This window comes from Sminthopsis crassicaudata, chromosome 1, assembly GCF_048593235.1.
Source record: "Sminthopsis crassicaudata isolate SCR6 chromosome 1, ASM4859323v1, whole genome shotgun sequence".
NCBI lineage: Eukaryota > Metazoa > Chordata > Mammalia > Dasyuromorphia > Dasyuridae > Sminthopsis > Sminthopsis crassicaudata.
Window position 1 is genome coordinate 500,049,073 of NC_133617.1, and position 27,512 is coordinate 500,076,584.

At 33.7% G+C, this 27,512-nt stretch overlaps 1 protein-coding gene and 1 pseudogene across 2 annotated transcripts in view; both read right to left on the reverse strand.

Moving 5' to 3' along the window:
- The window catches only part of SNCAIP (synuclein alpha interacting protein), a 213,240-nt gene that overhangs the window by 146,296 nt on the left and 39,432 nt on the right, over window positions 1–27,512 (reverse strand). The window lies entirely within an intron of this gene.
- On the reverse strand, window positions 17,373–27,269 carry LOC141550642 (microtubule-associated protein RP/EB family member 1 pseudogene; annotated as a pseudogene).

The following is a 27,512-nucleotide window of genomic DNA, read 5'->3' on the forward strand; positions in this document are numbered from 1 at the left end:
AAATATATAAGATAAATAAAATAATATATACAGGAACCTGAAAACTTTAGAGCTTTTATGTTACTGTTTGATATTATTTATCTTCAGTGAAATGCTGTCCTAAAAGATACATACTGAAGTTGTAAAGGTATCAGTCATTATGAACATAACTAAAAATGATCACTTAATTGATCCAGAACTAAAATCTTTCCTTAATAATGTTCTGACTTTATTATGTTCCATATGGAGCACATAATACATAGATGGAAACGCAACAAACCCAAAAGTTTCCTAAAAATACTCGTTATTTGTTCTCCAGGTCTCTAGCACATTCATACAAAGATAGAGTTCCTCTCAATGAGAAACTTTATGTGACCACAATCAAATATTTAAAGAAATAAAATTTCCCAAGGGAATCAAGTGTCAAAACTATACTGTTCCAAGCTATAGAACTGTCAGGCATAGGTTTATCATTATCATAGTCTGTGTCAACTCTACTATATTTCTGCAGACTTGCAAGTCATTTTTCAAGCAAGCATTAATTTAAATCACTAACATTTCAATCCAAAGACTGTCTGACAAACTTGCTGTTTTGAACACATTTTTTCCAGTTGATATAAAATATAAAAATAATGATCAGAAAAAATTATATGAGTTCATCAGAGTCCCCAAGCATCATGAATGTTTATCTATAAAGAGCTGGAATTCCCCTGCCACCTTTTTTTTCCCTTCTCTATATCCTCAAAAAAAGCAGTTATAAGGCTATATTAGACAACAGTTAAAACAACATGATAATGCACAGATAGGCAAGAAGTTAGATTTAGATTCAAACATGAAGAAGAATTTGGGAAACTGCCAAGTCCATTCAATGACACCAAATTTTCCATGAAATCAAAGGTCTATAATTCTAATACTAACAATCTATCGATACTTCTATTTGGCAGCAAGACAAGGAAGAAAATTGCACCTGAAAAATCTTAAATTATTTTTAAGGATAATGGAGAGGTATGTAATATATGTGAAAAGACTATAGCAAACAAGGACCTCTAAAGAAAAATATAACCAAGGAATTACATGTTAGGAAAGAAGATGGGCTGACCACCTAAGAGGATTTGGGATTTTATGGCAGACCATCTTCATCTGTCTCACACTTTTCTGATGAAAGTCTTCTCCTCAGTTTCCAGTGGCTCTTGCCTTCTCTTCAGCTACCATGTCTGAACTCAAAAGGCCATGAGCTTCCAACTCTTCTAAAGTTTCTCTTTTCAGAGTACCATAGATTTCTAGGCCCTCTACTATAATTCAAATAAGAGTGATATATATTTCACATCCCCAGACAGAGCCTGGTCTTGGCATAAAATTCCAAATCTTCCCTTCACCCTTCTTTATCCTCTCACAAATGTCCCTGATTAGAGAACTGCAGGTTCCTTGCATTAATCCTGGTCAGAAGCTTGAGGACAGGTCTGTTTATTTAAAGTAATACTGTCTTCCCTAGTAAGGCTCCTCTCCCAGTACTTGTGGGCTTCTGGTTGTCTTTTCTTACCTGGAATGACATGGATAGAGGAATTTACTTGTGTTCCTCTGTAGATTTTTGGATTCTTTTTTCTACCCAGTGCTGTTAGATCTTCAATAGATTTAAGTAGAAGAGCTGGACATCTCTTAAGACCTTTCACATCACTATCTAACTGGAAGATCCATTGCTTGACTTTAATAAATTTTTACTTCTTCTGGTGAATAAAATTCATCTGATTTAGCTTTGTTTTATAACCTGGCAAAAGATATAACGTCTCAGGATCCCAGATAACTATAGATGTCTAAAAATTAGAGAAGAAGACAATCTTCACTGGTAGAGAAAGTTTCCCATCAAAAGAATCCTTTACCAATGAAATTATAGGTGATTTAAAAAATAAGATGTTTCAAAGGAAAAAAAACCCCCTCTAATTCATTAAGAATTCTGCAGGTCTGTGACATCTTTATCCAAAGTATTATCATCAAAATCCAAAATTTAAAATAATCCCATATGCTTTATTTGAATTTTAACCAAGTGCCATACATAAATATAAACTCTGACATTATTTTCATCATTCAAATAAAATGGAATTTCCAAATCCTCCCAACTCCAAGCCCTGTGTTCCTGCCACTACGTCACCCCACTTATCCAATTAGAAGTTTAGTTCTGATCCAGTTAATTTGAATGATGAAAATAATATCAGAGTTTATATTTATGTGTGGTGCTTGGTTAGAGTGAAGGTCAAAATTAACACCAAAATAGAATAATTGATGAAAATGAAAAGATGTTGTGGTCAATTAGAACAGCTCCGATTTGTCATTTTTATACAACTATTGACTCTGAAAAAAATGGAATACAAACAAATGTTAGAAAAATTTATTGGATACAAAAGTCACCAAAGTAAGGTGGCCAAAAGAATGAAAAACCATTTCATTCAGCAAACCCTTGATCTCCTTGCCAAGTGAAAATAAAGATATGGCAGCCAACAGCAACACCAATTTGAAGTATAAACTCCCTTGCAAAACATTTCAAAGGAGCATCAAGCATATTACAAACATTATTGGCTCACAAAATATGTTAAAAGCAGTGAAGGAGAAAATGGACCCACCAGAAAGCTTTGTAGAAAACCCAACTAAATCAGGCTATGCCAAGAACTTTATAAATTAAGCTGGAAGAAACACAATAAATAGACATAAAAGTGGAACAGATCCATCAGATTTTATAACAATCTGTTCTCAACAACAGTGGAATCACTACATTTGAACTTGTAATATTTTACTACATGATATATTCCATGAAGAATGGAAATGATTCTTAATATGAAGTCAGAAAGAGTTGCTGTTCGCAATCAAAAATCCTTGTTAGAAGTAACATGATTTTAAAGGTATTTAGAAATTAATTTTCAAGATATCTAAAGGAGAAAGAGGAAAATCCAGAAGAGTGAATTCTTATATTCACCCTCCTCATCTGTGTCTCTTGGTTTCCCTTGTTTCCTTCAATACTTAATTCAAATCCTACCTTCTGCAATACTTTTTCTCATTTCCTTTTCCTTCCCTCATCTTTCCACTCTTATTATACATCTTGCATGCATGGTTATCGGTATGTTGTCTCCCTCCATTATTGGAAAGAATGGTATTTCTGTCCTTGTTTGTACTGCCAGTATTTAATCACAATACCTTGCTTAATAAAAGCTTCTTAACTGACTAGTTCTTTATTAATCAGAAGGGAAGGAAGACTGAGTCGCATTTGGGAAATTGTGTAGTTTTCAGTGACCACAATACTTTTCAAAAATACCATTTTTTTACTAAAATTTTTATGGTGATTTTAAATGGCTAGAACACATAGCCAAAGAATCCAAATTATGAGTGACCCAAAGACAATGGGGTGATGCACAGTGCATTACACATTCCCAATGGATGAATCATCTACCCAAAGTGAAAGATAACAGACAGAAATCTCTTGTTACATTGAAATTGGTAAAAAAAAAAATCAAGAGGAGAAACTCCATTAAGTTGGGTATTTTTAATGGGATATTTATGAATGACATCAACAAGAATTAGACAGGATGAGAAGCAATAGATGAGTTGAGACCATCACTGATTTATCTGGGAGAAAGCGGGGAACAGTACACATCATACTTCTGAGATAATAGATTCCTTGAAGTACCTTTATGAAAATACTTTTTCTGTAGGTAATTTTAAAGTACAAATACAAGTAAAGCATTCTTATGAAGTAACTTTAAAGATCTGAGATAAGTTTAAAGCATTTTATTATAAGAAAAATGCAAAAAGCCAAGAATCATGCTGAAGGATTTATTTCAAAGAAGGCAAATTTTCAAGCTCCAAATTACCTTATCCCTTATCATATTTATTCAGAAATATTTTTCTGAGTTCAAGAGTTCACAGCAACAATTTATAAGGGTCTTAACTCTTAAGTCAGCCAGTGAAAGTCCTGCTTTTAATCAGCACTCAACTGCAATCATTGTTTAACAAGTTACATTGACAGGATATAACATGCTGGAAGTTCAGACATTGTCAAGATTAACTTTTTTTTAGATTTGCAATTTTCCAAAAGAAAATCACAATGCCAAAACCAATAACAAAATGAATGTCCACAAGTATTCTCTACTCCTCATCTTTTTTGGACCAACTCAGATCAGTGTCATAATAGGTGGGCAACTAAGTATGGGAAGGAAAGAAAAATAAGTTATCTATCTAAATAAGGATTTTTTCAGAAACTGATTTCTCTAAGAGAAATCACATCAATTGATTTGATTATAAAATAAAAGAAAGACTTTAAGCAAGTATTGTGTTATGTCAATGTATACTGGGGAAAATGGTTAATCAAAAGGGGAGATTCCACATGGCCAAGTACTGTGCCAGTATCATACATTTAGAGATGAAAACTACTTTAAAAGTAAGCTAGTCTGACATCTCATTTTAAGATTAAGTGACCTGCCTAAGGTTACACAAATAGTGAAAGGCAAGATTTAAACCCAGATCCTCTGGCTTCAAAGCCAACCACTGTCTCATGTGCCTCTCATCTCTATTTTCTCTCAATTTATGGGGCACTTTTTAAACTTTCTAGAAGATTTAAGGATTATAAAATGAATGCTGAATACATTTAAAACATTTATTATCTAAAATGATAGACATTTTTCTTCTACTTATATCTTCCAGAAATTAAGCAGGGCCCTTGTGAGCAATAAAGTTGACACTAGACTACTAACCACAGGAGAATGATTCTCAGCAACACTTGAAGATCAGCAAATAGTACATGGATCCAGAAAAATTCAGTCAGCAAAATATTTACAAATACATTATTATTATTATTAAGAACAAAATATGCAATGTATTTATAAATACTTTTCATAGTAAGTAAGATGTACCTTCACAACTCCTACTTCTGTCAAAGAATACATAATTAAGCATATTTCCATTGATGACTTAGTATAATTGGTGTAAAAGACCATAATGTTCAACTATGATGTTCATGAGCAGAAAAGGAGTTAAGAGAATGGTATGACAGTGGGGAACCTTTATACTTCAGTGATAATACTTCAAAGATCTGTGATTTTTTTTTCAATGAAGGTATTCCCTCCACCAATACAAATCACAGCCCTACTATAATTAAAATGTATGAAATCACTGGTATGGATGCATCAGTCCATTTGCCCAAGTACATGGCCTTATAGATCCTTTTCTGAGGTCTTGAATATAACCACTAACCATTGGGAATGAACTGGAAAATGATTTCATAAATTGTCATTGGGAGCCATCTTGCATTTGAAAATGGCAGTCTAATGTATCCACAAAAAAATAAAATTTGAAGAGAGTCATACTTATTGTGTAAAAGATTTTAATTTTATTCAGTTTCTTGTTTGTATATGCATGTGTGATATAAAAACATTTATACACACATATATATATATATTCATGAAATACAATAGATGGGAATATGAAATGTGAAATGTGCACTGAATCCAAAAAAGATTCTTCTTCTTTCTAAAGTCATTTCACTTTTCTCACTTAAATTCCTCATTTACAAAATGTGTGGGGGAGGGGGAGAGTTAAGTTCTGATACCATTGTGATCTTACATGAATAAATACACATATAATTATTAAAAACTTTTATACTGATCTTGACTGGCCATTCTATATATGTAAGAATAAGCTCTTGCACAAAGAATGTACATAATACAAGCACATGTACATTCTATTCTCCAAAAGATTAAATGACCTCAAATCATAAACTTTTTCTTGGAGCATTAAACTAGAATTTATGTACTGGCACTTGTATGCTTTGGGAGTTGTGCCTACAAAAATAAACATGTTTTCCTTAATTAGTCCTAAAGGAAAAAGCAATATAACTGGAAATTAATATTTGTTATTTTAATATTAAAATGGCAAACATGGTTCACATCTTCTACAAAAAATGAACACACCATATACTTTAATATGAACAAATATTTTAAAATAAATAATAGGCCAGTTGATCTATTATAAATAGGGGACTTTAGTTAGTAGTTTTGAAGAATTTATGGTTCTGCTCATTTTAAACTCCTATGATGTTGAACACTAAGAATATCATGTAAATCCACAGTCGCAAAATATTGATGCAAAAAATTCTCTTAATTTGGCTCAAACAAAAGCTTTTCAGGAAAACTTTTCTTTGCTGGTAAGTGGCACAAACATCCCAGTCTGGTTAATTCTTTCCAAGGACTTTAAGGCTCACTAGCATGCAAATGAGTACCTAATCAATTAACAACCTTTGGGCCCCAAGTAACTTAATCTTTATACATGCATATAAATGATGGAATACTGCATGGCATTCCTATTGAATCTTATAAATTATATAGAATCTCTATACCTTCATTACAGGTTATTCATTCGATATAGCTGAATGAGAACAATTTGTTCCAATGGTCAAGAAAACAACTGAAGTAGTTGCTGTGGAGCACTTAGAATTTGGTCAGACATCTAAGAAGCCAAGGTCATCTACTGCACCCTGAGCCATCACCAGTCACCTGAATTTCAATGATTGTGGAAGAGAGAATGAGAGTGAAAACTTTGTGCAACCAACTGTCTCTCTTAAATGCAAATAACACACAAATCAAGACATCACTCTGTGATGATGGTGATCTTTTTTTAAAAACAAAGGATGAATAACAAATTGTCCATGAGGTTTTTTTGGCAAAGATTCTCGAGTGGTTTGCCATTTCTTACTCCAGTAAAACGTGTCTAAGATTGTCTAAGATACTATTATCTGAGGCCAGCATTTGAATTCAGATCTTCCTGATTCCAGAGTCAGTTCTCTATCCACTAAGCCATTGAGCTACCTTATACTCACCCATATACAGCTATACACAAAATTACCTATACTATTAATTCATCAAGTTTGGGGGAATGAACATTAAAGTCAGAAAATCTGAATTTTCATCTGGCCTTTGCCATTATCTATGACTTCTGGATATGTGATTTGGATGTCCTCAGGTCTTAGCTTCCTCAGCTACAAAGGAATAACTAGGAAAAGCATTATAAAATATACAAAGACAATTGAGACATGACCCCTGCCCATATGGAACATACACTGCTACATCTTTGCCAAAAAAAGAAAACCTACAAGGGATCACGAAAAGTCAAGTGCAAATGAAATGACTCAACAAGTGTATGGTTATACATTAATGCACAAAACAGAACTCGGAATAGGAAGGGAACAAGCATTTATTTAGTGCTTGCTATGTGCCAGGCACTGTGATAAGCATTGAGGAGATAAATACAAATAAAAATAAAAGCAGCTGCTGATCTCAAGGGTGTAAATTCTAATGGTGAAAAACAACACAGCAAAGGAAGATTAAAAAATAGATTGGGGAGAGATCTTAAAGAAGGGAAAGGGACCTGTACGTGCAAGAATGTTTGTGGCAGCCCTCTTTGTGGTGGCCAGAAGCTGGAAACTACATGGATGCCCATCAATTGGAGGTTGATTGAATAAATTGTGGTATATGAATATTATGGAATATTATTAAGAAATGACCAACAGAATGATTTCAGAAAGGCCTGGAGAGACTTACATGGACTGATGCTGAGTGAAATGATCAGGACCAGGAGATCGTTGTATACTTCAACAACAATAGAATTCCCAATCCCTCTAATTTTGTCCACCTGCATTTTTGATTTCCTTGACAGGCTAATTGTACACTATTTCAAAGTCTGATTCTTTTTGTTCAGCAAAACAACGGTTTGGTCATGTATACATATATTGTATTTAATTTATACTCAATCATATTTAACATGTATTGGTCAACCTGTCATCTCGGGGTGGGGAAGGAGGGGAAAAACTAGAACAAAAGGTTTGGCAATTGTCAATGTTGTAAAATTTATCCATGCATATATCTGGTAAATAAAAACTATTAAAATATTTTTAAAAATAGGTTGGGGAGGGGGAAAGACAGAAGGTAGCTGTTCAATGGTATGGTGTGAAGAGTCAGCAGCCTAGAAAGGACGGAAAAAGCAAGGTTGGTCTAGATCCAACAGGATACAGGGGTTCCCAGAAGAATTCACCAATGGGGAAAGGAAACCAAGATGGCAGAGAAATAGTCCAGGATGAGAAGAACATAAGTACAAAGTTCTACATGATTACTAAATTCCCCTCTAGCTGTAGCCTTTATTCAAGTCACTAAATCTTAATGCTAATTAATCAGAAGGCCACTCTTCAAGCCAGGTAACCAAGAATTCAAGTCTTGTCTCTAACACAGATTCTGGTTATTTCACAACAGGCAAGTCACTTAGTTCACTTTCGCAGACAATTCTCTAAAACACCAAAGTACAGAAAAGCTGTTAATCTATATTAGTGGAGGGAATTGCTATACTCAAGTTTTCTAGGCTGATGAAATCACTAGGTCATATACACTGCTCACCACCTCACCCAAAGAAAAAGTATTCACAACCTTGACAAATCAAAATTTTAATGGTGTCTGTTAGCTGATGACATGGTAAATAGAACACTTAGCCTGGAGTCAAAAAGACCTGTGTGTGAATTTGGCTTTAGACACTAACTAGCTGTGTGATCCTGGACAAGTCTATTAATTTTTATTTGCCTCAATTTCCTCAAGTGTTAAATGGGAATAATAATAGCATCTACTTCCCAGAATGTTGTAAGAATTGATATACTTGCAGAAAGCTTAGAACATTTCCTGACATTATAAAAATACTTATTCCTTCTCTCTATGGAAGCACTGTTTGGCTAAAATGGTAGAAGGGATGACTTAGGTAGAATTCACTTTAAGAAAGGTTTTGTTTATATGAAAATTAAATATCTTTCCATACTAATGGAGTATTGTATCCATAGAGTGCTCAATAATTATCAGCTGGGGTTCCCAGAACTATCATAAATATTGAGAAACTAAATGAACTAGTACTTATAAATTTCTATTAACTTATACAAGTTCTAGTTAGACAGGGCAGTTCTCCAACTTGGCACATTTTTCTGTAATATATGGTTATTATTACTGGCCCATCTTTCATTCACTGAACAACTTCTTTCCTAAGAATCTGAATCCATTTTTAGAGAATGGCTCATTAATCTTTCCCTTCATGGTTGTTCTCTAGAATGTTTGAGGAATGAATGAATGAAATAATGGACCTCCATTCTGTTCTGACTATTCAGCACATAGTGAATAAAAGTTTCTAATGGCAAAATTATTTCTCTTCAATCCTTCACACCCCTATCCACTCCATCCTCCACTCTCATATAATCCTATGAAATTTTTCTAAGAAAATTTGTTATACCTTAGTCTCAAATCTTCTGATGAAAAAATCAGAATGAAAATTTGAAGTCCCTTTCAGATTGGTATTCAAGAGATAATGGCATCTTTTTCCATAGATTGCTTTAAATTATAAATGAGATAAATGAATAGTACCTAGGTCTCTAATTTTTTAAAACTTTCAAAACATCAATTTCTCAAAGCAACTAACTGATCATTATAATAATGACATATTTAAATATCATTGTATGATATTTACATATATATAATTACATATGGTATGTGAGATTCATATACTTATTTATATAAATTTATATTATATATTTTTATATTATAGATGTTTTCCTTATGACAATTATGTGAAGTTAATAGTTCATGTGTCATGTTCTTTATTGTACAGATTGGGAGATTAAGTTATCTATCTATCTAGCTCCAAATTTCATATTTACTAGTGTTATATAAATAACCTTTATGTATAGCTTATAAAACAATTTAGAGTTACCTAGATAGTACAATGGTTAGAGTGCTGGGTCTGGAATCAAGAAGAGTCACCTTCAGTTCAAATATGGCCTCAGACACTTACTGTTTGATTTTGAGTAAATCACTGAATTCCTGTTTGCCGCAATTTATCATCTGTAAAATAAGCTGGAGAAGGAAAGGGAAAACTAATGCAACCAAAATAACCTTACATGGGATACCTGAATGACTGAAATGATTGAACAATTATAGCAACATAAAGCAATATGCGGATCTCCCTATAAAACAGGTGCTTTACTTATCTCCATATTACACATTAGGAAACTGAGTTTAATATATAAACTAAATGACCTGCTCAGACACACAACTAGAAAATGTCTATAAGGCAGGATTTGAAATTACACTTTACCAGCCCTTAGTCCAGAATTTTAGCCCTCTGTGCTAAGTAGTTGTTAAGTACTATTATGGTCATGACTTGAATAGTCAGGCAGGTTTTCTGTTTTCTGCTGCTAAGACCTCACCACCAACCAACATTACTGAGAGCTATATTCAAAATACTATGCTATAGGATCATAGGTTCTTACAAATATCTGCCTTCTTAGGCTTGATACACACATATCTGCATTGTCCTTTGACAGACAAATAACATTCTTTATCATAAATTTATTCATAATTAACCAATCCTGCTGTCTCATCCTGGTGTTTCTTTTCCTATTCTGTATGTTTATCGTTAGAATTATGTTAGATTTATTCAAACTTACTGAACAGTCAGCCTTCCCCCAGTGAAGTCAGTATAAACATCACAGTTATGGCTGAGCCCAAATATAGATAATGCACACTGTTCATTAGTGCCCTTTGTTCAAACTTGAATAGGGTCTGATGACATTTCATGGAAAACAAAAGAAGATGCTCTCTTGGCTAAGCAGAATATACAAATCACTAAAGAAGAAATGTTTTCTTTAATTAGTATTCATTTTTTCTTATATTAATATAAATAAAATAATAAACAAGGTTCTAAAATTAAGCAAGGGAAAATACTAGATTTCATTTAGAAAAGGTTAAGAAAATTTACAAAAATGGAACTGTTCTGTTATATTTGAACTACCCTAAAAATTCAAGAATCTTAGAGTTGAAAAGGACCCTATACCTGAGCAAGAATCTTTTAAAAAGATATCCAGGAAGTGGTTCTCTAATCTTGCTAGAAGACTTCAAGTGAAAAGAAACCTCTTATTTTCCAAGAGAGCCCAGTTTACTTTGGAGTGGCTCTAAATATTAAAAAAAAAAAAAAAAAAAAAAAAAAAAAAAAAAAAAAACTTTTTCTTAAATCAAGTCTAATTATGCCTCTTTGCAATTTTCCACTCTCTTCCAGTTCTATTATCGGGATTAAGCAGATAACAACTTTTCAAATGCTTAAAGCTGGCCTTTAAGATCCACCCCAATGTCCTTTCTTCTACAGATTAAATATCATCAATTAGTTCAAAAGATACTCATAGCATAATCTCAAGGTACTCCAACAAAGAGATAAACATTACATTTTAGAGCCCAGAAGATTGCTTTTGTCAGGGTCCTGCCTCACTCAGACAAAAGTAGTTTTTCTTTTAAAAACAACAACATTGAAATTGTCATTAAGATTTCATAAGCTAAAAGAGCAATTGTTCAACATGTTGAAATAGCTTCCTGGTCACTTGCAAGCATGTAAGTCAAGGTTTGGGACCATCAGACTAATAATGTTATCAACCATGGGAAGCTCTCATAAAAATGTTGAACAATAAAGAACAGACTCCTGAGCACTCCCTTCTTTCCAAAAACTAATTCAAAGAGTACTTTTTGGATCCAGACATTCAAACAGTTCCAAATCCATCTCACTACATTATTGTTTAAGCCAAACTATTCCATCTTAATGAAAGGAATAGCTGAGAGTTGGTAAATGCTTTGCTGAAATATAAGTAAAACATAATATTCCTCTGACCCATCCAGGAATTCAGTAAAAAAAAAAAATGAAGTGACATGATCTTTTCTTGATGAAGTCATTGCCAGCTCTTTGTGATTATTGCCTCAGAATTTTGTCAGTAATCAGTCAAGTGTGTTGACCTATCCTTTGCAAAGTTGTAGAGAGACTTGTTACCAAATAGTTTATAGTTTTAAAAACCTAATCAGTGCCTTTAAGTACCATATCATTCAAACTATCTTAGGTTTCCTTATGATTAAAAACATTAATTTGATATTATGCCAAGGACTACAAACCTAAAGCTTCAATCATGTTATAGCCTCTGCCTTCCACATGTTTGTAGCCTATGTTGGAATAATTATTACTATCATCTCAACCTACTTATGCTTCTCATGTCTTTATGGATTTTTTTGATCAATCTTTCTTCACATCTTTATTATGTCCCTTATCTTTATCTCCTTCTGACTAATCTACTTTTATAGTTTATATTGTTATTTAACTGCCCTCATTGGGAGCACTTTGTACCAGAAAATGTACTCCATTATAATTTGTCACCAAGCAAAATTCAGAAACTTCCATTTTGATATGTTAATAGTCCCTAATGAGTATTGGGAGTCATTGTGTATATAATATTTTTCATAGAAAATTCTTTCTCAATTCTCCAAATTCTAATAATACTGTAGGTTAAAGATGCAAATATTCTGGTAATTCTAAAGCCATGGAGGATAATAAAGAGCTAGTAGAGAGAATTAGAAATAACTAAAAATGCCTAATAATTTTAAAAAGAAAATTCTAAAGATCTAAATTCACAATGTTATAAACATATAACGAATGATGAATAAATTAATTGGCTTTCAAAATTACAATCTTTGGAAAAGATATGGTAGAAAGGGAAAAACAGAAGATGCACATGAGGAAATACAATTTTCTTATTTTTAACATCGAATTCCTCATTTTTTAACCTGAAATTTTTCCATATTTTCCTTGATTTTACCTTATTTCCCTTCTTGAATCAGCCATTTCTGGCCCCTAATCCTCATCCCTACTCCCCCTATATTTCCAGTATTTCACAGCTCTAATCTTAGGAAAAACAATATTATGAAATATCACTTAGAAGTCAAAAAGTTAACAATAAATTCCTTTAATAGACTGCATATATTGATTGGAATAACAAGTTAATTTTTCCAAGTTTTCATATGAAATGCTTTAATTGGTTAAGACTACATATATGTGACAACAGTCATTGCTAGATATTCAGAATTTATTCTAAAGAGAAATGAAGAAGAAAACACAGATGTATTAATAATAGATATTCTAAGACTAGTTGTTCCAACTGCATCAAATTAATATACCCACATATGTTTAATGCACCAAACACTTTGAAAGAATGTGAAGAAATTGTTTAAACAAGTTTGTATAAGAGGAATGCTTATGATTTCAACATGCTTGACACACAAGACAGTTATATCTTTGCAATCTGGCCCCAAGTACAGAAGCCTGTCAGAAAGAAAAAAGAAATCATTCATTAAAGTACTGTTACAACTTTTCAAAGAAAGCAGAGCTGGTAAACAGATGTTCATTGTGGTAAAGATATCATGATTTCCATTTCATCCCAACAGGCTCCAAAAAGTACTTCTCACATAGGCCTTCCAAAAAGCTATCACATCACAATTGAAAAAGAGGGCATAATCTATAATCTATTTCTAACAGTTTGTGCGTGAAAATAAAAAGCAAATATTATCTTTCTTTTTTTTAGTTTCTTTTGAAATAGCTTTAGTTCCAGGTATGTTAAAATGCCAGGGTCTCACTCTGCAGCTTAATTCACACACATCTGGAAGTAATTCCTAGAAAACTTGCCTCAAAACCTGACTGATAATTCTAAAATGTAGGCTAATGTCATTATTTTAAAATACCATGCAATCTCCTGATAAATACTATTCATTATATGCATTTACTAATAGCCTACCTTCCTACCATGTTCCAGTTCAATTATCTGAAATGTCAATAAACTGGTAGCTTTTTATATGACTACTAAGAGTTTTCAGAATTGATTCTCTAGTTTTGTGTGACTATTGCCAGACAAGTTAAAGGAAAAGCAAACAGATTCTAAAATCATTGATTTAGAGTTGAAATGAACCTTAGAGAGTATCTAGTTCAATTTATCATTTAATAGATGAGGAAACTGAGACCTAGAGAACTTTAAGGGACTTGTCTAAGATAAACAGTAAGTAGAAAAGTGGATTTCCAAACCCAAGCCCTCTGACTCCAAATCTAGAGATTTCCTCACCATATAAAATCATCCTTTGATCCTAAAGGCAAATTATAATAAGCATTAGAAAAATTCAAAATCATAAATTATCAGATAAAGAGTTAAGGCACACATGAAAATCATGCTGAATTATCAGGCTTTCTGAAAAAAAGAAGGAAAAAGAGGAGGAGAAAGGTGAAGGAAAGAGAGAAGGAGGAAGAGGAAAAGAAAAAGAAGGAAGGGGGAAGGAGGAGGAGAAGGGAAAGGAGGAAGAAGAGAGGAGGAAGGAGATAAATGATAAATGATAGTAGTAGGACATTAGAAGATATATGTGTAAAATTTTGTGACCCAAAATTAAGAATTCCTGATATAGAGAATTAAAAGTAATTACTATTGGGAAAGAAGCTTATTCTAGTTCAATAATAATGATCTGGAGTGAAAGTGCAAAAGAAGTTGCAATTTTATTGCAAAAGAAAATATCAAAACATGTCCCTAGATATATCTAAATCTCAGGATGATAAAATTAGAATGGAAAATCAGTCTTATATAGGAGTGTGTGTGTGTGTGTGTGTGTGTGTGTGTGTGTGTAAAATCTCTTCTCTATCCTCTTTAAGGGAACTTCCTTTAAGATAGGGTATGATATCTTTTCATTTTTGATAAATATTGACACAGATCCTTACATATGAAATGCACTTAACCCATGTTCATGGAATCAAACACAAGTGAAATAATTGAAAAGAAGAATCTTAAAAAGAGATTTAAAATGTTATTTAAGTAGATCTGTTCCTATGTTTAACATTTCATGAAATAGCTTCAAGGGTAAGTCACCCAGCTGCAACAATTGCATTTTTATAATAAACATGTCTCTAAATTATGATTTCAACTGCTTTATACTCTGAGCATGATAAACACTATTTCTAGACTTTTCTTTGGCAAAAGAACCAAATATAAGAATTCAAGGATCACAAATGGGTCAGACACTTTCCATTATGTGGTTTCAGACAGTGACATACTAAAGTAATTGGGGTGAAAAGTAGGTGGGGAGGGTGACTAAGGAAAAGGGTGACTTATTTCAAGAGGAAAGTGATGAACTTATTCCTTCTACTAACAGCAACTCCCAATCTGTCTATAATTTAGGTTAAGTCTTAGGGAGTTGCTTGAAGCACTTAAAAGTTGTGACCTGTCCATATAAAAACTAGTATCAGAGGTGGAAGCTTTGAGTATCCATCTTTCTTCCTGAATTCAAGCTCTCTTCTCTGTCCATTATGCCATGCTACCTTTATTTGTGAGGCTTGTTTAAAAGTGAAGCACACTAATTTTAAAAGTCCAAATACTAAATAGCTTCATCTGAGATTTCCATTATCTCTATTACCAGATTAAAAATGAGTAAATGATATTACATATTCAACTTGTTTATAAAAGTATTTTTTTTAACCATTGATTTATTCAGCTCTATTTTCTTGCTGGATGTTCCATTGGCTGAACTTTCTAAACAATTTCCCTTGGAAATATGATTTGTTCTGGGAACGTAATCAATAGAACATCTAGCTTATTTTATCAGATGTTCTTTCAAAGATTATATCAAACATTTATTTTAAAAAACTAGTCTTTATCTTTATCTTGACTGTTGTGACAAAAACAATATTAATCATATGGCACACAGTACTTGACATACTAAAATAACCAAAAGATCTTTAAAGTCATGGAGGGGTCTAAACCAGAGGATTTAGAGGGGAAAAAACTCATTTCAGAATTATATAGGATAGGAAGATGTAAGGTTGGGGGGGGGGAAATGAAATATGCATGGATGGTGACAATGCCCCTTCAGATGAAAGCACAGATTAATTAAAATACTTAAATATGGCATTCAAAACACTGCTTTATGAAGGAACCATTTTTCTTGTTCCCCTACATATATAAATATATTTATACATATATTCATGTCTGAAAAAAGTTGCTGAAATATGTCTTTCCTAGTTACTAAGCATACAGTAATAAAAAAGAGACCAAATTTGTGGCATATAAAACTAAGCCAAGGATGTTGTGTTCTATCTTTATGATGAAATGCAGATTTCCTATAAAAGGCAAATCCTTCAAAAGCTTGAAAAGAATAGTACACTTGAAAAAAATTTCAGCTGCTTAAATTTGGGATATTAAGAAGGAAATATAATGCAAGAAAAGTAGCAGGAACTATAACTTTTGTTTTATTCTAAATGATTAATTGGTTATTATAATTATTATATTTTATTTTTAAGTCTTCTGAGATTTTGAAATAATTAGCCATAGGAATTCTGGACCTGATAGTCTTCCCTCCCTTATATAAATGGTCCATTTCAGTTGTATTGTTACCAATTAAAGATAGGTCTGAATTCAGTAACATCATTTGACTGATTATAAAAGAAATGTTGGTGTTTTCCTCCTGTAAAGCACCTGGGCATTCCTTTCCCTCTTTTTATCCCTTCATTTTCCTCTTTTTCCCCCCTCATTTTCCTCTTTTTTCCCCCTCTTCTTTAAAACTGATGTAAGTGGAGCAATATTAAAACAGAATGGCCTCAGTGAAGTAAGAAAAGGATGAGTGCAGAGACAGGTGAGCCATTGATGGCTTCTGGTGGCCTGTGGCTCCTGGTGGTATTGAGCATGAGGTATTTCCCTTTGCCTCAGGGGAAGGGGAGAATAAATTCTCTCTAGGCATCTTTGAAATATTTGGGAAATTGGTCATCTTCAGCCCAACAACTGTGCTAAGCCTCAGCCCTCTCAAAGACTGGAACTGGAGAGTTATTTAGATATTGTGTTAAGGAAACTGGGATTTTATATGGTATTTGACAGGCCATTTGTAATTGTGTCAAATGGGACTTTTTGTTGCAAGGCACTGGAGCACATGAAAAGAGCCTGGAGACCTTATCTGAATTGCAGACATGGAGCAATGTGGCAAATGCTGTTCAAGAGGATTTCACATAAAGGGAGGAATTTACTGGTGGTGGATGCATCACTTTAAAATTTTAAGGGAGAGATGAATTCATTTTTTCTAGAACTATGAGAATTCTCTTTCCCTCTCCTTTTCTAGATCCTTTATTTTCTCCTTCCTTCCCTTTCCTTCCTTCTCTTCCTCTTTCTCCTTCCCTGTCTCTCTACTTCTGCCTCTTTCTTTGTCTTGGTCTTTCTATCTGTCTCTCTTTGTCTCTCATTCTCTCTGTATGTCTTTCTCTGTCTCTGCCTCTCTCTGTCTGTCCCTCTTGTCTTTTTCCATCCCTCATTTCCTCCCTCCTTCCCTTTCCTTCCTTCTCTTTCTTTCTTCTTCCCTTTCTCTTTACCTCTGTCTCTATCTTTCTCTTTCTCTTTACTTGTCTATCTCCCCCTCCCTTCCTTTCCCCTCCTTGTCCTCTCTCCCACATATATATATATATATATATATATATATATATATATATATATATATATATATATCCACTACCTTCTAGGGAAGCTGAGGGTAACCTGTGAACATGGCAAGTAAAGCACATGTGCTGACCTAAAGGGGTCTTTTCCTTTGTCTTTCAAGGTATTCTGTCCTTAAGATTTTGCCCCAAAAGAATGTACTATGATAGATGCAAAATCCTAAAATCTAATCTTATGCAGATTAAACAGTTTTTTCCTACAAATATATTAAAATAATCTTTGAACTCCCAAACCCCAAAATAACCTTGGTTTATGTTATTGATGTAACTTTTTCATTGTCTAGATACCAAAAAACAGAGTTCCTCAAGCTTCTGATGAGCTAATTATCATGGACAACACAGGCAGAAAAGCAATGCCTAACTGAAACAATGTCACTTCTTAAAAACCTTTCCTTGTTACAGCTAAGCAAATTTCTTTTTGTTAGTTGTCTGATATCCTAGAAGCATTTCTTTTTGTTCTAATATTAAATTTGAGTTAGCAAGTTTGAATTTGAAACTTGAATTTGACCTGGATGAATACAAAAACCATTCTTGAGCTATTCTGTTTGACACTAAAAATTAGTTGATTTACCTATTGGGGAAGGATGAGACAAGAAAAGAGAAACATGGAGGAGTGTTTTCTTAAATTTTCCTTAAGGAGTAATAAACAAGAAAAACTTTAACTCAAGCTATCACTCTTTGAATATTATTGTATTTGAATAAAAATTCTCTTTGCATTTGAAACATGCTGTTTCAGATTATTCGAAGTAATTTGGAATGAATTCCTGAATCATCTTACAGCAAGTATCTAAACAATGATTCTTATCTATTTGTAACTGGAGGCTCACCAACTCTTACCTAACTGAACTTTGGCAAGAAATAAAATTATGATTATTCATCACCATTATCATCATCATCATAGCTGACTTTATATATCTAAAAGTATACAAAGTAATTCACTCAGATTATTTCATTTATTCCTTACAACAACTCTGTGAGATAAATATTTTACAGATAAGAAAACTGTTGTTGAAAGAAGTTAAGGGACATGAACAGAGACATATTGTTAGGGTTAGAGGCAGAATTGAAAAGTAGTTCTTCTCAACTCTAACATTGTTTCCACCACACCCTGTTTCTTTTCATTTCATTATTCAGTTAGTTAGCCAATAAGCATTTATTATCTAGCATTAATATGTGCCAAACACTGTACTAAGCAAGGGGGAGATGCAAAGAACTACAAAAACATAATTCCTGCCTTCAGAGAGCTCACATTCTAATATGGAAGGCAATACAAAAACAAGTAAATGTGTTTAAAAAAAAGAGAGAGTAAACAAAAGGTAATTTCAAAGAGAAGACAGAAAGGGATGGATTTGGAAAAGGCTTCCTGCAGAAAGTGGGATTTGAGATGAATCTTGAAAATTAGAGAAGCAAGTTAAGGAAATGGAGTTAGGGAAGGAGAGCATTTCAGGTATAGAGGAAATTCAATGTAAACACAAGGAGTGTTGTGCATTAGGAACAGCAAGTAAGTATATTCACAGCATGAATGCAGGGGAGGAAAAGGTAAGAAGACTTAAAAAGCAGGAAAAGATCAGTGTGGGAAAGGTTTTAAATGCCAAACAAAGGACTTTATACTTGATCAAAGCTTTAGGTAATGGGGAATCACTGAAGGGTATTCAAAAGGATTATATCTGAACTGTTGGAAAATTATCTAGACAGCTGACTAGAAAATAGACAGGAAAGATTTGAATCAAAAATACCAATAAAAAGTCTACTTCATTGGTTTAGGCAAGATATGATAAGGGTCTGTACTATGATAGTGGTGTTAGTGGCTGTATGAATGAAGAGGAAGATATATGTGTGTATGTGTGTATACACACACACACACACACACACACACATATATATGCAATTTAAATGTGAAAGTAGAAATAAGGCTTGACAAAACATTTGACATATGGTATGGATTAGAATAAGGAATCAAAAATGGCACCAAAGTTGGAAATCTAAGAGGATGATGGTACTCTCAACAATAAACAAATTTTGTGAAGAGGAAAGGATTGGGAATAGGAAAAAGTAAAGTGTTCAGTTTTGGATATGTTAGGTTTCTAAGAGAATTCAGAGTAGGGATACTCTAGAGAAAAGAGATTAAGGCTGATTACACAGACCTGGTTCATATATATTGAGTTGATAGCTTTGGATTCCCAGGGTGGCTGATGAGATCACTGATCAAAATAGTATATTCAGGGAAAAAAAAGAGTCCCAGGAAAAAAATCTTGGGGAATACTCTCGGTCAGGGGATAAGATAAAGAAAGAAATAACAAAGCAGGATCTTTTCTTGCTAATACAATGTTAGCAATTTCACCATTTAGACTTAAAACTGAGGGACAATGTGGAAAAGTGGAAAGAACATTTGAGTTTGACATCAAGAAGGATCTTGATTTGCACTGCATTTCTCACTTGAATCAGTTGTATGATTTTGGAAAAGTCAAATAACCTTCATGAGCCTCAGTTTGCTCATATATTAAATCAGAATAATGATAATGCCTATAATACTAAGCTCTCATGAGAATCAAATAAAATAATGTAAATATAAATTGTGCTGAAAAATCTTAGTGTTCAATAATTGTCAGCTATTGAATATTTTTTAAATGATTAATTCGGATTTTTCAGGCATTTTTAACAGAATTCTCCCATATCAATGAAGTTAACTATTTTTAGCAGTCTCCTTTACCAGCATGAAAGTCCCTGGCAGAGAAGGAAGGAGAAGTGAAGAGGGAATACAAGAGGGGGAGGGGGGAAAGAGAGATGGAGAAGAAACTACAAGAAACACATTTGGCAGGCAGCAGTTCAGTTTCACAAGCAAATATTTAACTCTCCACAACTGATGAGTAAGCACAAATGGGGATTGGTTAGATTTAATTTGAAGGCTGAGCACATAATTTAGTTTCAACATTTCAGTGTTTGGATTTTATATAAACAACAGTGTCATCAGAAAAAATTTTGTTTAGTATATAATTTCTACTCGTGAATATATTGGCTATAGCTGTTTTAAAATGTCATCCACCTTGGCACTTATTCTAAAGCAGTATAATCACACATTTTAACAGAAATAAAAGAACATTCCATTTTACTTTATCTTGTAATCAGGGAAAATGATGCTGAAGTTTAAACCAGAAGATTTGGGTGTGACTTTTACCTTTGCCATTTAATAACAACAAACCTAGCCAAAGCACTTTACTTGTCTGGGCTTCAGATGGTTGAACTAAATTTCCCATCCAGCTGTATATGTACAATTTTTAAAAAAGGAAAGGTCATACTGGGAGTAAGTGAGGGAAGGAGAATTCACAACACAGTTTTTAATTCCAAGTTCAGGCCTCTTTTCTAAAGTACAGTTAAAGAGCTTCCCGGAGGCTGTCTTCAAAAAGGTAGGTGACTTGCCTAGGATCAAACAACCAATATAATGCCAAAGTCACACTTGAATTCAGGCTTTCCAGTCTTGGAGGCTACCTTTGTACTAGAAATCAACTCAGGCTCACAGACTATCACCACTACAAATATGCCTTTGATATACAGCAGAAACCTAAGATGAATGTGTGCTTCATGAACTTTCAATAAGTGAAAAAGTAACAGATAAATATCACACTTTAAAAATGAACTTTAACCCAGTATATCAAGTGAAATATGGGAGGAACAGAAAAAAGAATAAAAAGCTATAGTCACATAAGTTTCCTAAATCAAAAAGAGGATACTAGATTGAAGAAAAATAATCACCTTCTAGACCCACATTGATACCATGAACTCTCAAGGCTAAAAACATTCATGTAGTCTGTTATTCTGTAAATAGAATATTACCAGGCCATAGTGAACATTTAATAAATGCCATTGATTGATTGAATATTAAGGGAATATGAATCAGGCCCAAAGAAAGCTTATTAACATCTTCTTTGTTCCTTGGGGGCCTAGGTATGCCAAAGCTGTAACCTTTTTTGGCCACAGACTTGTGAGCTGGAAGCAGTGACAAAAACCTTGACCAAGGTTTTCACTTATCACTGCTCTATAAACTATTTTTCATTGCTTTTACTATTTCAATTCTCTTTTTCTCCAAAGCTTCCCTGATCTCTTGTATCCGTTCTTTTTCAGCTGTATGTGAAGAAGAGAAAGAAAATAAAAACCTTCTTAAATTAAATATCTACTCTTACAATGGCAATATCAATTATGTGATTTTTAAATTTGCAGAAGAAAAAATATTCAGCACTTTCTAGGTGTTTTACAAATATCTCATTTTAAACCTCACAACAACCCTGTGAGGTAAATGTTATTGTGATCCCCATTTTACAATTGAAGAAACAGAGGAAGAAAGAGATTAAATGACTTGCCCACAGCTAATATATATCTGAATCTGGATTTGAATTCATCATCCTGACTCTAGGTCCACTGTTCTATCCCCTGCTATGTTTATGCTGCAGGAAAATAGATGATCTAGCTTAGAGTATGAACAAATATGCTAATCCTCCAACACATTTCATAGGATATTTTCTAGAAACTTACACTGTTGCTGTATATTTCTTGAGATCAAAAAATATATTTCATTAAAATATACTTATGAATGAAATTATTCCCAATATACTTTGGGGGCTTCTATCTTTCTTGGACTTTAATTCTATGCTACTGACATAAATGAGATGAAATATGGGGGGAGACTCAAGACAAAGTTTTATTCACATGAATGCTGACCACTCCTACTATGCTTAAGTTATCTTCACTATATGCAGAATTTTTCAATGATTGACAGTGAAGGAAAGACCAGATGTGAACAGATTTTTACAGGAAATCAAACCTTTGATTTCTCAATGATTATCGAAGTATTAATAGGAATGATTATTTCAAATGATAACAATAATTCAATTCAACAAACATTTAGTAAGTCCCTACTATATCCCAGACACTATGCTAAGTACTGGAAATACACATCAAAAACAAACATATCACAACCTCAAGTAGCTTACTTTTTATTTCAGAGAAACGTACACAGAGCAAGAAATATGATGCAAATAATATAAAGTAACAGAAAGGTGAGAAATATTAAACACTAAAGGGAAAAGGAAAGAGTTCACTTCTAAGGTAGAATTTTAGCTAAAATGTCTTGAAAGGAATTAAGGTTTCCAAAGGGGTGGAGGTTAGGGAAAGTATTCCAGGCATGGATATGGGAGAAGCAATGTCACTGAACTGCAAACAAAAAGTAGGCCAGTTTGGTTAGATCATGGAGCATGTGAATGAAAATAATGTATAATCAGCCTGGAAAGATTATGAAGGGATTTAAATGTCAGAAGAGTTTGTGCTTTATTCTATGAAGACACCAAAGTCTTTGGAATAACAGTCAGAGTTTTTATTTTAAGAATATCAATGTGATTTTTGTAAGGAAGATGGTTGAAGCAAAAGTACTTAAATTGAGGTTCATAACCTTGTTTTGGTAATATTTTGACAACTGTTTTTCAATTTAAATGGTTTCCTTTGTGAATATACATATATAGTTGTGTGCATTTAAAGCATGATTCTGAAAAGGGGTCTATGAGTTTCATTAGATTATCCGAGGGGTCCCTGATGCCAAAAAGTTTAAGATCCTCTATATTATGGAAGTGAGAGACTTAAGATAGGAAAATTAATTAGATGACAATTGTACCATTTCAAATGAGAGGGAATGAGAACCTGAACTAGAGTGATGATAGTCTAAAGGAGAGAAGATAACAGATGTAAGAGAGTTGATGGATGTAAAGAAGGAAAAAACTGAGACTAGACTGAATATGGGGAGGTGGGGTTGAGAAGGTAGAATAAGGAATTAAATATGATTCTAGGGTTGCAAACATGAATGATTAAGATAGTTCTACTCTTCTAGAATAAATGTCTTTATTTTGCATTTTGATCAATTTTATGCCTGTTACAATGAAGAGTACCACAACGCTTCAGAGAATCATGTATAAGGAAGGTTAGTTTTTTTCTAATCACAATATGAAGCACACAGAATCTCCTGTCCCATTACATTTTATAATTTGACACATGGAAACATTTTTAAGTACTCTTAAGACATTTATTTAGTTCTATGCTGAGATTTTACATTAGTTAATCCATTTTGTGAGTTTTCCTAACATTTCTCTATTTTGAGTTTCCAGTTTTCAAATGTTATATAAAACAACTTTTTTCAGTTATCAATGTGTTTAACCAGCAAACAAATAGTGAATTCTAAAGGTCTGCCTCTTTGTTCCCTAAGTGAACCTTAGTATTGCTCTGCCACAAGATAAAAGCTTCTGACTCAAAACCCATTGGAAAAAGAATGAAACTTCTGCAAAGTACACTTTAAGAAGAGGTACTTTTTGCTTATGAAAAGAAACCAATGAGTCCTCTAAATATAATAAAAGGGAGTCTTTTACAGTTAAGCACATGATTTGGGGTTAAAAATTTAGATGTTTCTACTCTACTGGTACAGTACATGGGTTATTAATACTCTTTCTTGCTCCTCTTGTGGATCTCCTTCATCTGTGGCATAGACAATCTCCATAATCTTCTGCAACACTGGATCACTTTCCCCTTCCTTTTCCTGACAGATCAGTTCAATATTCCTTAGCTTCTCAAAGTAGAAGAGGTCTCTTTCTTTAAGTCTTCAACAGTGAGCTTCACTACATTCATCTGCTGGATTAATTCTGCTGACTCGTTATCTCCTTTTCCCATACCTGTATTCTTTCTGACCATGCTAGGGCCTGTCTTGGAAGGTGCTATGGTTCTCTGTGTGGAAATGGGCACCACTGGTACCAAGAGGTTTTTTTTTTTGGCTTTTTCAAAATTGGAGTCATGAGGGAAGAGGATACTGCTGTTTCTTAGCCTTGTCAAGCTACTACAGGGTCATAGTCTTTTCCATCATAGTTTGCATCAAAAAATTTCTTGAACCATTGAACAAATTCAAAATTGCCCTGAAATTTTCCTTTCAGTAACTTGTCCACAGGAATTATTTTGTCAACACCCATTCTCTTAAAACCTGCTTGTAGGATCTTGGAGTTCTGAATGAGTTCATATTCCAGTTTTGCTTTGAAACTTCACTTTTCTTAAAGCAATGGAACCAAGGAAAAGCATATCCATAAACTGACAATAAGCAGCACCTGAACATAAGTGTTCAATTTTTGTTAAGTTCAACTGCAGAGATTCATTGATCCAGGCCAGAATATCATATTGACTCAAGTTATCACTAATTACTGCAGTTGAATACACATTAATTGCCATTTTAGGCTTTGGAAGTCCTGACATCTCTCACTGGCACTCCAGTTTTGTCTAGATCTTGTTCAAACTGCCAGACCCCACCGGTGAAATAGTGTACTCTTAACAAAAATAGAGAGGTTCAGAGGGAGGATTCTGGGAACATGGCAGAGTAGGTCAGTAAATTTCAAGCTCTTTGGATTTCCCCCACAAATAGAACAAATTTGCATCTCAGGATAAAGATAGGCTGGTGAAAAATCAAGAAGACTAGGCAGAACAGGGGTCCTCCTGGCACAATCCAAGAAGATCTGATTAAGAACCAAGCTGTGGATTAACTCATGTGAAGTGCAAACACCTCCTGGCTAGTAGCTCCACAGGAACACTAAGAAGGGAACCTTGGGGTGAGCTGGATCTGGCTGGAGCCTCTGCAGGAACTATAGGAACTTTCACCTCCAGGACTGTATGCAGACTGGAGTGATTTGAATACTGGAAGATTAAGGAAAACTTTGCTGATTAGGAACACCAGGCCCAAGTGGTAGCGTTAGAGCCCTGTGGTACAAGGAATCAGCACAACCAGTGACTGCAGAAGCAGTGGAGAAGCAGAGAAGGCTAGATGAGTGACTGCCCAGCAGTTAGTCTGTATTTCTAAAGACTGAGAGGAAGCAAGAAGGGAAGACTATGAAAAAGACCCTTTAGCACTAGAATCATGAGTTGCTTTTAGCCACACAAATATATGATTTGTTTTAGGGAGTACTATCTGTGTATTCTTTCTGTCCCTTGCTATTATGTGCATGTTTTGGAAAAGGACCATTTCAGTAAATGTCTGAGTTGAGTCAATAGTATGCTTTGGCTCACTATAAAGGACAATATACCAATGGGGTCTTGTGAACAATGATTTTAGTAGTTTGTACCACAGAGATGGTAGAGAAAGGGGGAGTAAGTGGTCCAGTGGATAGAGTGCCAGGTCTGAAGCCAGAAAGATTCATTACCCAGAGTTCAAATCTAGTCCCAGTCACTAGTTGTGTGATCTTGGGCAGCTTCATTATCTATAAATTAAATCAAAGACCATTTCAATATCTAAAAGAGTTAGATATGATTGAAAAGCAATTGATCAAGCCCACAGAGTACCTTCACTTTGTGACAATTGCCCTCATAGGATCCAACTTGCATGTGTAAATTTCAAATGAGAAGGGACACTGCCCACAAAAAAATCATCATTTATAGGTGGTGAGTATTTTTAGATATATAAAGATTCAAGTAACAAGTTAACAATATCTAACTTTTTCAGAGGATATTGTAGGGGCTTGTTTTTCCTTTGAAAAATAATATATGTATTGTTTTAATATATATAAATACATTTGAATATATATATACATATATATATATATGTACAGACATTTATATAAGAGAGTTTATTGCAAAGAATCTTTTGCTCTCATTTAGAAGTGTGTCACAGTGGAGAGAGTAATGGATTTTTCATTCAGAAAACCAGTATTTGGCAAAGTGCAAGCACTTAATGATAGCTGACTGACTAAACATTGAGTTCCAACCTCACCTATGATATCTGTAATCAGTGAGACTAGGGGCAAAATACTTGCAAAGTAGTAGTGTTTGGGGAAAAAAAAGAATACTATAAAAATTGGAGTTTAAATTCAAATTTTGCCATTTACTCTCTGTGAAGGCAACCCCTTCAAACTCACAAGATTTCAGTTTTCTAATCTCAAAAAAGGGAGTTGAATGAAATGACCTCTGAGATCACTTTCAGCTCTAGGCAACTAGATGACACAAGAGCTCTGTACTTAGAGTCAGAAAGATCTGAGTTCAAATTCAGCCTGGAACACCTATTATTATTGTGGTTCTGAGCAAGTTATTTAAATGCTGTATGCTTCAGTTTCCTGTAAAATGGGAATAATAATAGCACATAACTCCCAGAGTTATAGTAAGGATGAAATTATAATATTGAAATATTAGCTATCATTAAATCCATAATCATATAAGTTACCTCTTTAAGTCTCTTTTCCTTTTGCTATAAAATAGGAATAAATACCACTTAATACTCTATTCAACTATTTATTGTAAAAATCAGTGAAACAATAGTGTTTTACAAACTTTAAGAACATCAGTGGTAATTCTCAAAAATGTAGACTAAAGATAAAGAAATGAGAAATAAATGGTGCTTGTCCTTAGTGAAGGTCAGGGTGGTATAAGATTTATATCTTGAGGAATGGTTAATTTTCTAGGGGGCATCTAAATGGCTAAGTAAATAGAATGCTTGGCTTGGAGTCAGGAAAATATGAGGTCAAATCTGGCTTTATACACTAATTAACTTTGTGATCCTAAGCAAGTCATTTAACTTCTGTTTGCCATAATCTACTGGAGACAGAAATGGGAAAAAAAAAAAAAACAACTTCATTCCTTTAACAAGAAACATTATAGTTTGGACATTATATTTCATAAGATCACCAAAAATTGAACATGACTCAATGTCATTTTCTAAGCCTATTTTCATAGCTACTTTTAAAAATGCAATAGTCTTTGACCCAGCAGCGCTACTACTGGGATTATATCCCAAAGAAATACTAAAGAGCGGAAAGAGACATATATGTGCCAAAATGTTTGTGGCAGCTCTTTTTGTTGTAGCTAGAAACTGGAAGATGAATGGATGTCCATCAGTTGGAGAATGGTTGGGTAAATTGTGGTATATGAAGGTTATGGAATATTATTGCTCTGTAAGAAATGACCAGCAGGAGGAATACAGAGAGGCCTGGAGAGACTTAAACCAACTGATGCTGAGTGAAATGAGCAGAACCAGAAGATCACTGTACACTTCAACAACAATACTGTATGAGGATGTATTCTGATGGAAGTGGAAATCTTCAACATAAAGAAGATCCAACTCACTTCCAGTTGATCAATGATGGACAGAGGTAGCTACA